This window comes from Pogoniulus pusillus, chromosome 7, assembly GCF_015220805.1.
Source record: "Pogoniulus pusillus isolate bPogPus1 chromosome 7, bPogPus1.pri, whole genome shotgun sequence".
Taxonomy (NCBI): domain Eukaryota; kingdom Metazoa; phylum Chordata; class Aves; order Piciformes; family Lybiidae; genus Pogoniulus; species Pogoniulus pusillus.
In genome coordinates this window covers 18264577-18279685 of record NC_087270.1, presented here as the reverse complement: position 1 = coordinate 18279685, position 15109 = coordinate 18264577, and the positions used below count along the sequence as shown (strand labels likewise).

The 15109-nt window shown below is 40.2% G+C and overlaps 1 protein-coding gene across 5 annotated transcripts in view; it reads right to left on the bottom strand.

Moving 5' to 3' along the window:
- PLCB4 (phospholipase C beta 4) overlaps positions 1–14691 on the bottom strand; it is a 214762-nt gene extending 200071 nt beyond the window's left edge. For all 5 annotated transcript variants that reach the window (XM_064146107.1, XM_064146111.1, XM_064146110.1 and 2 more), the window contains exon 1: positions 14481–14691. The gene's annotated coding sequence lies outside the window, so the exon portion shown is untranslated. The remainder of the gene's footprint in view (positions 1–14480) is intronic.
- Positions 14692–15109: the final 418 nt, after the last annotated feature.

Sequence of the window (15109 nt, the reverse complement as noted above, 5' to 3'; positions counted from 1 at the left end):
TTTACTTGGGAAATTATCTATTGGTTATAAACCAAGATTCACTATCCAGTGAAAAACAACATAGGGTGAGCATGCCATTTTATCTAAACCTCTGTCTCATAACACATGGAAAAGTACACAGCTCATCATATTAAGTATGTTCCTGCAGGAAAGTTTAATGATGGCAAACTCTTCTAAAAGTGACAAATACATGCACTCAGCTTTTTCATATACTTTCTATTTTAGCAATCACATTAAACTTTTTTAAAGCTATTTTACAAAACATTATTAATTACTAAAGCCATCTGTGCTTCTGAGAACACTGCTTTCCATTCTTTCTTTCCTTCCTAGTGGGCTGCACAGAGAAGATGCAACAGTATATTTACAACCCATTTTTATGCTAGCAGATGTTACACTACACAAAACTGCTTTGCTGGAAGTTTCAGAAGAAAGTGGTGGGAAGACATTTACATAACCACACATTATCGACAAAAGCAACAGAGAATGACAAACCACAGGCCATAGACACTGAAATCATACAAATACCTCTTCCTATTTCTCACTCTGATTTCCAATTTCTTTTAATTCCATAGGAGAATCTGACTAGTAGTCACTTCATAATGAACTACAAGGCCTAAATGCAAGCAGCATTTCTTGTCTCAACATGTACAGACCTGAAATTAAATTGCCACTGGTTTAAACACTGACTTTGCTTCTACCCACCTATAACACATACCCCCTTCAAAGTAAACATGTTTAGCTACTGAATAGTATGAAGTATAAAAGAAACAACTACACAGGAAAAAAAAAAAAGACACTTTAAAACAATTTTGATTACAGCTTACGAACCTAGCTGCAAACAGCTAAGTCAAAGTGTCATTACCATGATGGGAATAACATAGTATTTCAATCCAAGAAAGTAAATATATTTTACCAGATACTAGCACAGGAGTTGATATCCACCCAAGAAACCCATACGCATCATTCTGCCATAAGGTTTTGACACTAGTTTAAATATTAAGCAGCAAGTACAATGTCTCTGGTTTCAAACTGATGCAATTTCTTGGGGTGAAATCTGATATGGCAAGCCAGATTTCCTGTCCACTAGTTTCTCCCAAAGAAAAAAAATTACATACACAGGTTTAATTTTTTATTTGGCCAGTAAATAGATGAGTGTATTACAGATCTGCAACAGAAGGTTACAGAGCCTCATTGTGCAAACATCCTGGGCCTGATGCCACAGGCTTTACTGAAGCAAATCTCTTATGACAGCAGCCAGTACTAGACTGTGCTGGGTTGTCCAAGGTAAAAGTTTACACTTTAAAGAGAAGTCAGTAACTCTGAAGTCTCACTTGATTGAAAAGTCTAAAAACAGCTTGAATTTTAAGGCTATGTTCACCATGTGTAATTAGAATTGTATTACGCTCACGTTCCACCAACTATATACTAGAAATAGTGCTCAGCTCCAGGCTCTTCCTGTATTGGTGTTCTAAATACTCCATGAGAGAGAATTTTTTACAAGTATATAAAGCATCTAAAAAAACTTTCAGCAACCACAATTAGTGCATTGATTGTTGTATGACTGTAGTGTCAATTTTTAGCATAGCTAAGACATCCTGCTAGATCTGTGCTTTTAATTTAGATTGCAACTCCTGCCCTGCCTATTTCTTCTCTTATCCAACCGTGCAGTTGAGGTGGTGCACGGTTTGTTGTCGGTTGCCTTTCAAAGAACGAAGAAAGAGGACACAGAAACAATGGTTGAGTATCCATATAAGCAATCTTTGATGATTCAGACTATCTCCAGAAAAATTAAAAAAAGTAAAAAATACTCTCCTGAATTATGCTCTGATTTACAGGTTTACACAGGGAATCCTCAAACTTAGAAATAGCACTAAGAAGCACTTGGTGGAAGACTGGTGTCAAAGACTGTATGCAAAAAGACTGCTTGATGAATATTCCATATCAGACCATACTTTGAGTGGAAAAGAACAAAATTTTCCTACTGCTGGCTATAAATCAAACCTGGATGTATTCCATAACAAAGTATTCAAGAGAATGGCATCTAATACTGTATGACACAACAATCCAAGCCATATGAGCGATACCTTGCTCCATACATTAAAGTTGCCTTCCTAGGAGCTTGCCCTAGTATAGTATGTCCCTGTCACTGACATGTTGCATTTCAATTCACAAGTCAAGGTCAAGAAGTAACCTATCATAACCCCTGCTGCTAACACATAAGGTTGCAGGCTTCTGTAAGGTCCTCTCACCACCCTGAAAAAATCTCAGTAATTGGAGTATGAAGATATAAAATTGTCTGAAAGCTGTTTTATACCTTTAGACACTTCAGCATCCGATCAACATGGATGCCATTTCTTTTTACTTTGCATAATATAGCATTGTACACATCCTGTAATTAAAAACATTGCATTGCAGTGCATTCTCTCATCTGAGATACTAGTGAGCAGATAATCAGGTTAAAAAACAAAGGCTGCATTGCAATAAATGCCTCAAAGTAAATAATGCAAGGATAGTTTGTGCCCTAGAAATCTTACAATTTAGGACATGAAGAAAGAATTCTTAAGGGATCACACCAAACTTACCTATTGTTCCTGAACTGACATTTACATTGTGCTGTACTTGAGTTCATACTTCAGGGATAAGCTAGAAATATTGCACACTGATCTTATGTGCACTGTTGAAGGCTATGATGTGTCTCACTGTTCATAAGGCAATGAACCTTTGTATCGGGCACGGTCATGTCATTTAAGATAGATACTGAAAAAATACCAAAACTGGAATGCTGGAGCTGATGGAAGGCACACATCTTACTGTATTTACTCCAAGTCCTGGTTTAAAACAAAAAAATCTTATTTTAGAAGTTCACTAAAGCAAGATATGCCTATGTTTAAAAGAGGAGGGAGGGGAGACAGGGGAGAGGGGACCACATGGTAGAATTACCACAGTGATATCATACAGAAAAGATGAAGATTTCAGACTGGGTTCCTATCTCTGCTATGTCACATAAGGTTACATATTCTAACTCAGTAATATTACCACACTGACTACAACATCAAAAATATCCAAAGAACTACTCCTTGTCCTGGTTAAGTGTGCTTAACCAAGTTGCTGAAGTATAAACCTCAACACAACCAGTTACAATTCTGCCAGTTTCACCCTATCATGAGAAAGTGCAGCCTTTGACAATTGATCTTACAAACTAGAAGGCTGCTTTTTCTGGAAACAAACAAACAAACAAACCAAAAGAAAAACCACAACATTTTTAGTAAATATGTATCAGTCTAGTGCTAGTCAGAGCACCTGCATCTTGCAACAACTTCACGGATATATACTTTACTTAGAAATGAGTAATTGGACCCCCACTGGACATATAACTTACGAGACACTATCAAGTGAATTCTGAAGTCAAATAAAGTATCTCTCCTGCAAAAAACTGCTGGCTGATTTAATCCAAGCTCAAGTGGTGAAGGGCTGGGTTTGTGCATAGAATACTGTACTCAGGTCAATTTTACTTCTCATAGATGGCATACCTCCCCAACCAAGTAACTCTGGAAACCCTAGGTTCTCCTTATTTTCCTTTTGTCAGGTCAGATTTCAACATTAGAAAAACTCAAACAACCAACACTAGAACCAGAAGCTGTTCAGTTATCTATCAGGACAGGCAGGTGGTTTCATTTGTTCATATGAATTTTTTTTATCCTGTTTGTTTTTTGCTGGTGGTGAGTTTCTAGATTTTTGTTGTTTTGGGTTTTTTTTGTCATCCCTTGCACTTTGTTTTTCTAAAGGTGGGAAATGACAAGGAAGGGAAAAAAAGTCACATGCTTCTGCTTTTGCAACTCAAACAGTAAAGCAATACTAACAGCACAGAGCTAGACATGATCTACAGAGCCATATAAAGCCCAAAGTGAAAGATGTAAGAGTGAAATGAACAGTACAGTTTGCATAACCTGCTTCACTTCAATCTTCTTCTCATGAGCTTCTTTCAGAATGAGCTGCACAGATAGAACAAATCACACACACTCACACTGTATTGTTTTTAGTATTATTCTCTCCTGATCAGTCAAGTCAGTGGTCACAATTTTGTCATATGAATCTTCCTTGATGAAAATGCAAATGCATAAACCCAGTCAAAACAGGATTAAGTGAGATAGAATAGATAAACTGCAACAATCTTCCAAAAGCACCGTAGCTGAGGCTAAGTGGTCCTCAGTTGAATAGAAGGCTCAAATTGACTCAGGTTACACACTTGTAATACCCACACTTTGGCATCAGATGAACATGAAGGGACAATATTTGTTAAAATTCTTTCAGTCATTAAGAGATATATTAATTACCAGCTCAGCTAAAGACCACTCTGCTAAGCAAAACATGCCCTGACAAAAATATTGTCTAAATTTCTAGAATCCAAGATACGTTCATGATAAGGTGGAAGGGAAAAGCAATTCATCCATTTTCAGCCTTTGTAAAAAGATGATTCCTTTACATGCTTTAAAATCAACTGTGAAGTATTATTTTTTCCACTTTCTTCAAAAAGAAAAGATATCATAAATTTATTTGTACTTCACAGATACAGAAGCATCTACTTTTTAGCTGAAGGCATGAGTGAGCTTCTTCATAACTTAATGATTCATAATGGTTTCTGAAATTAAGCAATACTACCAGCAAAAAAATTACTGATTACTTTTTAACGAAGAGATGTACCTCACCTAACTAATACTATGGATCTGCAACTTCAGAGCTTTTAGGTATACAGCTTTATGACTGATAATTACTACCTCTAATGCTGTGAAGAAATGCTTTCACAGATCTTTCAGATGAGCCAGGCAAAGCAATACCTTCATAATCTCAGTTTTGGTTAAAATTTCAAATTACTCATGACCATCATCATGAGTATTTAAATAGCGCTAAAGCTAGGGATTATTCTTTTAGATCTCATCAGCTTTTACTAGGGAATAAAAAAAAAAAGAAAAAAAAATAACCCTGCAAAAAGGCTAACAATTTTACACATTGAAAAAAAACTATAAGTTTTCCTTCAAAGAAAACCATTCCATTAAAAAGAATTAAAATCACATGAAAAAACAGCAGACATGCTCACACTGAATTACAGACAACTTCTTGAAACAGTATAATTTAACAGTTAAGAGTCATGCAATTTCCTTTGCCATTCCTACCTGTGAATTTTCAAAATCTGTTTAGCAGCTGTAAGAAGCCTCAAAGCAATCCCCACATTGCTCAGCACCTGAGTCACAGAAAACTACTCACTGTATCAATCATTTGATGATTCAAACCTAAGAACTGCCTGTGTATCTTTCCACATAATTTCAAATAAATTCAACAGATATTTTTAACATATCAAATATCTGAGAGCTCCAATCATGACTTTGTTTTCCAATCTTCTATTGTTTCACTGTGGGTAGGGGAGGTGGTTATACTAGATTCAAGTGAGCAATGTCTTTTCAAGGATAAATCAGAAATGAAAGTGGGATGAGATCAGTGAAGACTTTGGAGCACTGTTTATTTAACTAAGCATAACTAAATCACAGGTACATAAATCAGACCATATATTTCCTGACATAGTGATTTTAGTTGATTTAGATTTGAAAATGGAAGTGTCACAAAGATCATAAAAACACCCCCAGCAATAAAGCTCATGGGTTTTTTTGGAAGCAATCTAGTTCTTACATGAGTAGCTGTGAATTGGTATGTCTTGCTTTCACCTGAAGTGTTTCAAAATACAGGAAGCATTTACAAAATAAATCTGTTTGTATAACAAAGAATTACTGCAAACATCTGCTTCTGGTTTCCCCACATCTAGAAATACATTTAGATTAGAAACACCTGTTAGAAACTAATACACAGGCATCTGCACAAAACCTGCAGAGCATCATTTATCTACCTTTGAAAAAAAAGAAAAAAAGGAAAACACCATGCCCTTCCCCACCCTCCATAAAAGGCAAACCCTGAACACATCAACTGGTAGACTGTCACTCTAGCCAAAACCCAACATATTTTCTTTTCTCTGAGACTAATTCAGTGAAAGGATCAAGAATGAAAAAGATGATGCAGCAGAGGAATGGTGATTATTTTTTTAGACCTGTACCTGGTATTTCAGATCGCATATAAGTGAGCTGTGATTCCTCTACCTACACAAGAACCACAATTTTGCAGTATAGACTTTGTTAATAAGAATTCTTCTAAATGAACTCAACCAGACTAGCAGAAATTAAGATTTATACCTTCCATACAAACCAAAATAGGAACAACACTCACCAGTTCTCCAGAATAATTATACATCTCTGTACAAAATGTGAAAGACTAGCACTGCTGAGGTTTTTTCCTATCCATGTAACCACCTGTAACCTCTACTACCAGCTCAATCCAGAAAACTAAATGACCATCAGAGGTCTTTTTTTCAATGCAAAGGTAATTAACATCTAGGTCACAAAAGAGACATATGGGGTAATCTCTCCTAGCATGTAATCCATACATCTGTGCTGGTTTGAGACTAATTGGAATATTTTACTGAGAGAAATTAAATCCATAGCTGTGAGAAGAAAACAGCATGTACCCTATATCACCCATTCTTCCACTGAGAAACACAACTAGTCAAAACATAGATAAGGCAGTTACTTCTCACACACTGCTCAGCTCTCACTTCTGGCTGTGCCTTCCTTCCAGCAGTCTGGTCTCTGTGGCTGCCTCTGCCTTAACTCTAATACAATCTAACCCTTTTTTCCTCTAACTGCCTTGTCGTCGTTTTTTTGACATCTCACCTCAGATCTCCAGATTTATCATGTGAGATATACATAGACTGACCTGCTTATTTCTGAAGAAAGGGAAAGAGGTAGGGGGCGGGGGGGGGGGGGGAATTTGGTTTGGAGCCTTCCTTGTCACTGTGATTGTTTCTGGGAGAGGTACTGTGTTTCTGTATTACTTTTAACTTGTATATAACCATATATATTTGTGTATATATGCATGTATATTGTGCTAAGCTGTAAATACAGCTTCATTCTTTAACTTCCAACTGTCTGAGTCTCGTCTGGGTGATTTTTCTTAAGTGGGGGGGCATGGATAACTCCCAAACCATCACAACATCTCTTCATGAGACTATCAATACAGATTAACAACTTTACCAACTTTTAAACTATCTGGGGCAATTCCAGTTAAGTATCACAGGCTTTTTCAAGGTGTCAGTCGTCACCAACTGAAGCAAGGGATGAGAAGGCAACCCCTCCCATAACAGCAGCACAAATACTTTCATTAGCTGGTGCAAAGACTAAACTGCAAGACATTTGCTTGTACAAAGACACATGTGAAATGGCACATAGTTACAAACTTCCCCAAGATAATCATATGATCTCACTAGGATATCCCAAAGGAAGCTATTTTATCAGTACCTGTTGGCCAAGCTAGGAGTATGTGCCAATTCCAGTATTTTATCAGTCTGGGAAGAATATAAATAATGCATGAATGGTTTATAATACATTCAAGCAGACAAAAGTCTACTTGAGTTTAACAAAATTATACCAGTGGTATCTGAATGCAGCAGTAACCTCTGCAATTGAAAAACTGTTTGTTTTGTCCTGATCTGGGCCAAGGTCTCCTCAGAAGTTATTTCTCTTCCCTGTCATCAGCTGCAACAATGGGCCAATGAAAAGCCACTATATTTCCTAGCAGAAAACCAGAGCATCAGCAAAACTAACAGCCAGGCTCTAGTAGATATTGCCAGACTTGTAAAATTTGGAAATAATCACTGCATTGGTTCATCTGCAAAAGAGATATCACAGGACCACCAGTCCTCTCCACATGGTAAACATAGAAGTACGGCAGGAGCTACTTCACCTAGCTTTAAATCAAGGAAAAGAGCCTGCCAGATTCTCAAAGATCCATCTGCTGTCAGGGGAACAGGACACGACAAGTACGACAGCAGAATCTCCTCCCTGCTCAGACTGCCCTGTCTGAGCCTGCAATTATTCTCTCAGGTCACATTTCTCCACTCCTCCACCTCCCCGCCCCCCGCGAAATCCCCACCTTCTGCCTCAGCACCGGAATTCACCAATCAAAACAGATAAGCATATCATGTGAGGGATGGCAGACACGCTGAGGGGAATTTCCAAGAGCTTCCCTGCACCTGCAGCATACATGGATACAGATTTCCAATGTGAAAATCAGAAGCTAGCAGTGATGCCGAAGTGTTCACATTACCTGCACAGTTCTTATGCCAGACTGCAGCATCTAATTTGCAATCTGCTCTGATATACCTGCAATCACATTCCACCTTTTCTTGTCATTCCCTTGTACAACAATTATTCCTAAACACATTTTGCTAGGAAAGTGGCACACTGAAAGAGCAGAAAGCAATAATTTATTCTCTGTCAATGCCAGACATGCTGTATAGCTCTCCAAATCCAGCAGAGAGCCTACTTAATCTGCACCAATCTTCAAGAACTACATCTGGGGAAAAAAAAATCATCCCAACAGTCCCTGGCTGCCCTGCAGCCAAGATTTAGGAACAATACACACATGGTCCACTCCACTACCACACTCTGTCACCCAGCCGCCCCCCCCCCCCCCAACAGACTTACACTTCATTGCCATCTCTCCTCCTCCTTCAGAACTGCTTTCTACCCTGATCAGGGTCCTTTGTTGAAAAAAAAAAATGACACCAAATCTGTTTGGTTCAACAGATCCTGTTAGCCCAGCCCAAGTAACAACCCTATGGCTCTGCTTCCTTAAGGCATTCATCTTCCACCTCCACTCTATTCTGAGAGGAATTCTGTTACGATTAGAGTAACGCATAGTAATTATGGCTCTGTAAAAACCAACTTGTGTCCAGATATCAATATCAAAAATTGTTTGGTGTTTGGTTTGTTTTTAAAAAAAACTTCTACTGGAATTTGTGTATTTCTAAACAAAGAGGCTCTTACCACAACTACCAATTCCTTTCCTCCCTATGTTTCCTTTTAGCAGCTGAAACAGGAGCACAGATGTCCAACAGCTGAGGGGGAGGCAAGCATCCTGGATCAACAATAACAAGGGGAGAATAAAGATCTGTACATGCAACAAGTATAGAACATACAGCAACATCAGTAATGAACATCTCCACAAGCTTAGGAAGAAAAGGCAAAAAGCAAATGTGACAGACATTGCAGTTTCAGGGATGTAAAGATGTTCAAGAAGGATAAAAATGGTAACAAAACCAGCCCAGAATGGTCTAAGAGATTAAGAAATAAAAATTACCACTTGGTCATGAGAAGCTCTTTCATTCAACCCATCTTGTTCAGAACCACAGCTCAGATCTCACAGAATTTCCTTATTACTTATTTTCTGCACCACACTGTTCACAGGATCACAGAAATTCTAGGTACTTGGAATCCAAGAAATACTTCTTATTAACCTTTCAAGTCCTTACTGGTTTTGCCCCTTATATTAGTCACTGACCTCCAGACCAATTGGCTTCCCATCTGCAGTTGCCAAATATAGAAGTTGCAATAAAACCTGTAACTTCAAAAACAAATAGCTTGCTCTTTCATACCTTTTTCATACCCATGTCCACCTTAGCAAAGTGTAGGCAAACTCTTCTTGAATATATAAGTTTCTCTCTTTGATGGCATATTGCTAGACCAACTGCAGATGATAAAATATTTTTGTATAGCTATTTGATAGGAGGATGACATATGTAATTTTTCTCTCTTCATATTTTCGATTACTATTACACTGTTTATAAACAGAATACAAATACCAAGCCTAGATTAAAACTTTTCAATTAAATGAGCTATCAGCATACATCTGAAAAGGAACAACGTATTCAATCTGAATGCATTCAATTCATTCTTGAACCCAGTATCTGTAACAGAACACCTCTTCTCAGTCTTCCAAAATTGCAAGGTTAGCTCACAAAGGAGGTTACAATTTGAGAGTCCCAAATTCAATGGAACAGACCCAGCTTCTTCAGAAGGGAGAGGACAGAAACACAGTTACTACAGTAATACTAATTTCAAGAACTCCACAAACAGACCTTGCAACAGGCCACGTTCCAAATAGGCTGTCTCACCTCATTTGTCTAAAGCTCCAAGTTATAGTTACTGGATTAAGAAATAAGCTGTTGTTTTAAGATCAAGCAAGTGACCCTTAACTTTACAAGTGCAAGGCCTCACAGTGATAGTCATGGCTTCCATACAAAATGGAAAGCAAGGCCCTAACTTTAGCTATGTGACAGCTTCCAATCACCTACTTAAGTTTCGACCATTTGCCATTATAATAAGAAAGGCGAGAAATGCAACGTCAAGAGCTAGGAGCACCTCCTGGTTATGAAAGAGACTTCCCATCAGATAGCATGCAGTAATCGCACAAAGTCAGATGATGTACACATCTACTTATAAAACAAGTTGGTCACAGAAAGATCAAAGTCCCACCTACCACAGAAATCTAAACCATGAAAAAGACAAGTGGGTGCAAATCTGGAGACCGTGTACTTCTCCTTTTCTCATGAGCACACCCATTCAGGCAATATAACCTTTCAGTAGTACTTCAGCTGCTGCCCAGGATCAGGTTACCCCACATAGAAAGACCGAGGCTGCTTCCTTGCAACTCCAAAGGTGAACTGAAACAATACAACTACACACAAGTATCATTTGTCCCAACCTACCAACAAGGCAAAGAGGACCGCACATCCTTGTAACAGCCTGCCTAAGGGCTAGGCTCTTTAGTAAAAAGAAAGAGGTTTGTTTCATTTTTCTTCAAAAATCCAAATTATTTTGCTGTTATGCTGGTATAGCTTTACCAAATTCATCATTCAGTGGATGATAACCAGGAATGATTCATATAGCCAAACTGATAAAAAAAACAACACACACAACCACACACACAGTACTTTGCTACCTAATATAACCTAATGTAGGTCTGCAAAGGGAAGGGATGCAAGAATTTATTTTCCTGCAAGATCCCAGCAAAGACAAACTTACAGGGACGAGATCAACAACTTAACATCCAGAAGTCTGATGGAGAGGAATCTCTAAAGTCAGTTCTGCAGCACTATTTCTGTGCCTCACATCAGAGACTTGGGAGTATCCTGCTCTGAAAACAGTCCCACCATAAGCACTGTAAGGATGGCTGCAAAAGGGATGTTTTGATACTCTTCCCCATGTTATGGCATCCAATTCCAGGCACTCACACTGGCATATCTTCCTGGAACATGGAAAATACTACTACACATAATCAATTATTTCGGAACAGTTGGGAAGCTACCATCTTCTGCAGTTTCACAAGTGTTTTTATCCACATTTACAAAACCTCCAAAAGAAGATGGGCAAGGACCAACTAGATATATTTTCACAACTGGGTGCTTACACGGTGAGAACACAGGCAAAGAAGGCCAGTTAATACCGAAGCACAATAATTTTGGTATCTATACTACTGCCATTCCATATATTCAAATCCTCTATGGGACAGATCTCTCTGAATGCAAAGTCCAAAAATCACAAGACACAGTTAAGTCAACACACTCTTTTCCTGCAACAGCAAGATCACAAAGCCTGCTCTCAGAAAGTCCCACCAAATATTATCTGAGCCTTTCATGGCTGCACTTAGGTAATTCTGATGTGATAAATGTTACACATACATTATTCTTAAGATTAAGATGTCCTAAACACTACAATTAAAAAAATTCTGAAGGGTTAACAGTCTGGATCACAAACATCTCCACTATGTACAACTTCTGCACAAAAAGTCTTCCCAAAAATGGATGTATTATGTATCTTACAAAACTAGTTAAATGAACTCAAGCCACCAGTTTTGCAATTTCTGAAGTAGCACAATGCATCTATTTATTAGAGAATGGAACTGAGCCCAAGCAATCGAGTAGCCATCTTGCAAATAATGCTTATGCAACCTTTAATAATAACTTCCACTAACAACCAACCAGAGTTTTTATTATTTGGAAAAATTCACTTCTAAACTAATTTGCAACAACTCCCCAAATGTAATGTGACAGATAACTAAACGTACAGAGGAAACCAGCCTTCTCTGAAATCACTGAGGTATCGATTTTCACAAGTAGCCACTCTTAGGTAAGATGCCTGCATTAAGTTTTTGTTCTCATTTTTAAAATGCCAGTAAGTATTCCTCTATCCCTTTCTCCCTTTCCCCTGGAAAAAGTGTTAATTTCATTTTAAGGAAAATATTAAAACAGCCATTTCAGCACACTACCAACAGGAAGGAACAGCAATTGAGCTGTTAAAACCAACAAGTAAAGCACTGAACAACACAAGACCACAAATAATAACATGTTAAAAAATGAAAAAGAAACACATGTTCAATTTCCATGCTTTGTATATGTAAACCTGGTGAAAAAAAATACCATCAGTTCCTACAAAGCTGTAACAAATACTTGACCAACTCAAGGCATAGCTCCAAGCTCATCAGCACAGCCAGGCACTACTGGAAGAAACAGCCCAATTCTGCAACAGAAGTCAGAAGCGAGTATCAAGCCCAAATAACTCACCATTACTCTAGAAAAGGTGAAAGCAGAACACAATTAATGATTTGATGTGATATGTAACACAGATGTATTTCCTCTGTCAGTAAAAGAAATCCATATGAATTCTCTATCCTCCCCAGTTTGGTCTTACTCTTTTCTCCCTCAAGGTGCTTTATCCCTGCATGCCAAGAAAAGGCAGAGAGTGGAGGTTATGCATAAATTCATGACAGAAAATAGTGTTTTAGAACAAAGCTGCGGTGCGTGGGCGCATGTCTGTAAAATAAAAGGCATTGTTACTCTATCCAAGTACACATCCACATCCAGCAATCAAGTCAGATCTTAAAATTTTGTTTTGACAGCTAAACGCAGTTATATTTTCACTAGAGGTTTGCCTTTTGCATTAATACCTGGTTTTTAGTGATATCATCAAGACATGAATCAAAACTGACATTTGAAGGCAGAGCTGTATTAACAGTTTTGGAAGAGAATTCTCACCCCTGAAATAATAATTTATCTTTAATTACTTTACAAAGTTATCAGTTGCAGAGAAATAAGTGCTTCCACCACACATTTAGAAACTGCCTCTCTAATACAAAATTGCTCAGTACTATGTAGTAATAACTGTTTTGTGGTACAGAGGAATATCAAGCACCCTTGATCTGGAGAAAGCCTGCAAGTACTGTCAACACGATACTTTCAGAAGTTACAGAAAATAACCTCAAGTGAGTAATATCATTAGCTTGCTAAAAGAGCTCAAATAAACTACAGAATACAACCACCAACACCAGCGTGTTACGAAAGGATCCGCTCCATCCTTTTCTGGAATCAAAAATGCGACATTTTCTCTAGCATCCTCATTAACTCCAGTTATTAAACTGAAAATTCCACGGTGCAACATCAAGTGAAGTTTGGAAAACATGAATATTATTCACACATGAAGTGAATGTGATGTACACTCTACCAGATTTACACTGTGAAAAGCTTCGATTTTTCATAGCCCCTACTGCCCTCGCCTTTCTTACAGATGCATCTCCACGGTCACTTTGGCATTATATAAACTCCTCCAGAGATGAAGATTATTCTATAACTTACCAAAATCATATCCTTTTAAGAAGGTTTTACCTAATAGACGCACATTATGCACCTCACAAATGCATTCATTTCCCGGGTTTACACCAAATATCATAATAAAACACTAGCCATTTATTTTCAGGTATTAAAACAAAAAATAAGCAGACCATGGCTAGATAACTGTAACTGCAAAGGATAAACAAGATTAAGTAACAGGTGTCTGAATGCACATAATTCAAAGTCATGCATCCAATACAGTGCATAGCCTTACTGGCAGAGGGGGAAAGAGTGGGTTTGAGTCTTGCTTTGAAAATTAACACCAAGTGATTTAAAAACACCTGTGTATATTACTGGCATACACAGAGAGATGCAACACAAGCACTTGTGTCACCAGAGACCTTTCAATGCACCCGAAAGAAAAAAACCCAACCTTCTAAGGTAAGCCTCGCTTTGTCACAAGGGAAAAAAAAAAGAAAAGAAGAAAATAAACACCACAAGAAAGTTATACTTAACTATAGAGAAACATTTGTCACGCCGCCCAGCAGTGACAAAATCCGGATACACTCAGAAACTACCTAAGCTGCACAGCTGGCAGCGAAAATGAGGAGAATAATTCACCCGCCGCTCACCCGCGAGCACACACACACAGGACAAACAAACCTCACACACACACGTACGGACATACATGTGTGCCTACGTCCATCTCCGGCGAGGCGGCGGGCCGGCGCGCTGAGGCCGGGGAGCGGAGCCGGCAGAGCCGCCCGGCGGCTGCCCCGGGCGGCGCGGGGAGCCCAAGGTGACGGCCCGAGAGAGAGCCTGGCGGAGCCGCTGCCCGTGAAGGACGCGATGCTGCCCCCGCACCCGCCGGCCCCGGACGGGCGCCTCGCGCCGCCACCGCCTCGCGCCCGCAGCCCCTCAGCTGCCGCCTTACCTCAGCCGCTGCCGGGGCGGGAGGCAGGGCAGCCGCCGCCGGCGGTCCCGCCGCCCAGCGCAGGGTGCCGGGGCTGTGCCGAGGCGGCGACCTCCTCCTCCTTCCTCCTCCTCCGCACGCTGTGCCTGTGCCTCTGGGTGCGTGTGTGCGTGTGAGTGAACGCGAGTGTGCAACCCGCCAGCCCGCCCGCCCGCCCCACAGCGGCGGCGGCGGCGGCCCCTCCTTCCCCCTCCCTCCTCCTCCGCCGCCTCGGTGGCCCCGCCGCCGCACCCGCCTCAACCCCCGCAGCGAGGAGAAACGCGGCAGAGAAGGGGAAAACCCCACAGCCTAGGCTGGGCGGGCCGCGCTGTTCTCTCCTCCTCCTCACCGGGCCGCGGCCACCCGCCCCCGCCGCACAGGGCCGCGGGCAGCGCATGGCAAGTGGGCGGCGGGGCCGCGGGTGCGGAGCTCCGCCTGCGAGGCCGACAGCGCGGACCCCACGCAGCGACCCCTTCGTCTTTTGTAGCTCGTGTATGTCTGCGTGTACGAGGGTGCTGCGCGGGAAGTGTTCTGCGAAGATGCCTCACCGGCGTGCCTTTGTTTACTACACGTATTTAAAGGGCGGCTGAATGGGCGAGAAGGAAATCCCT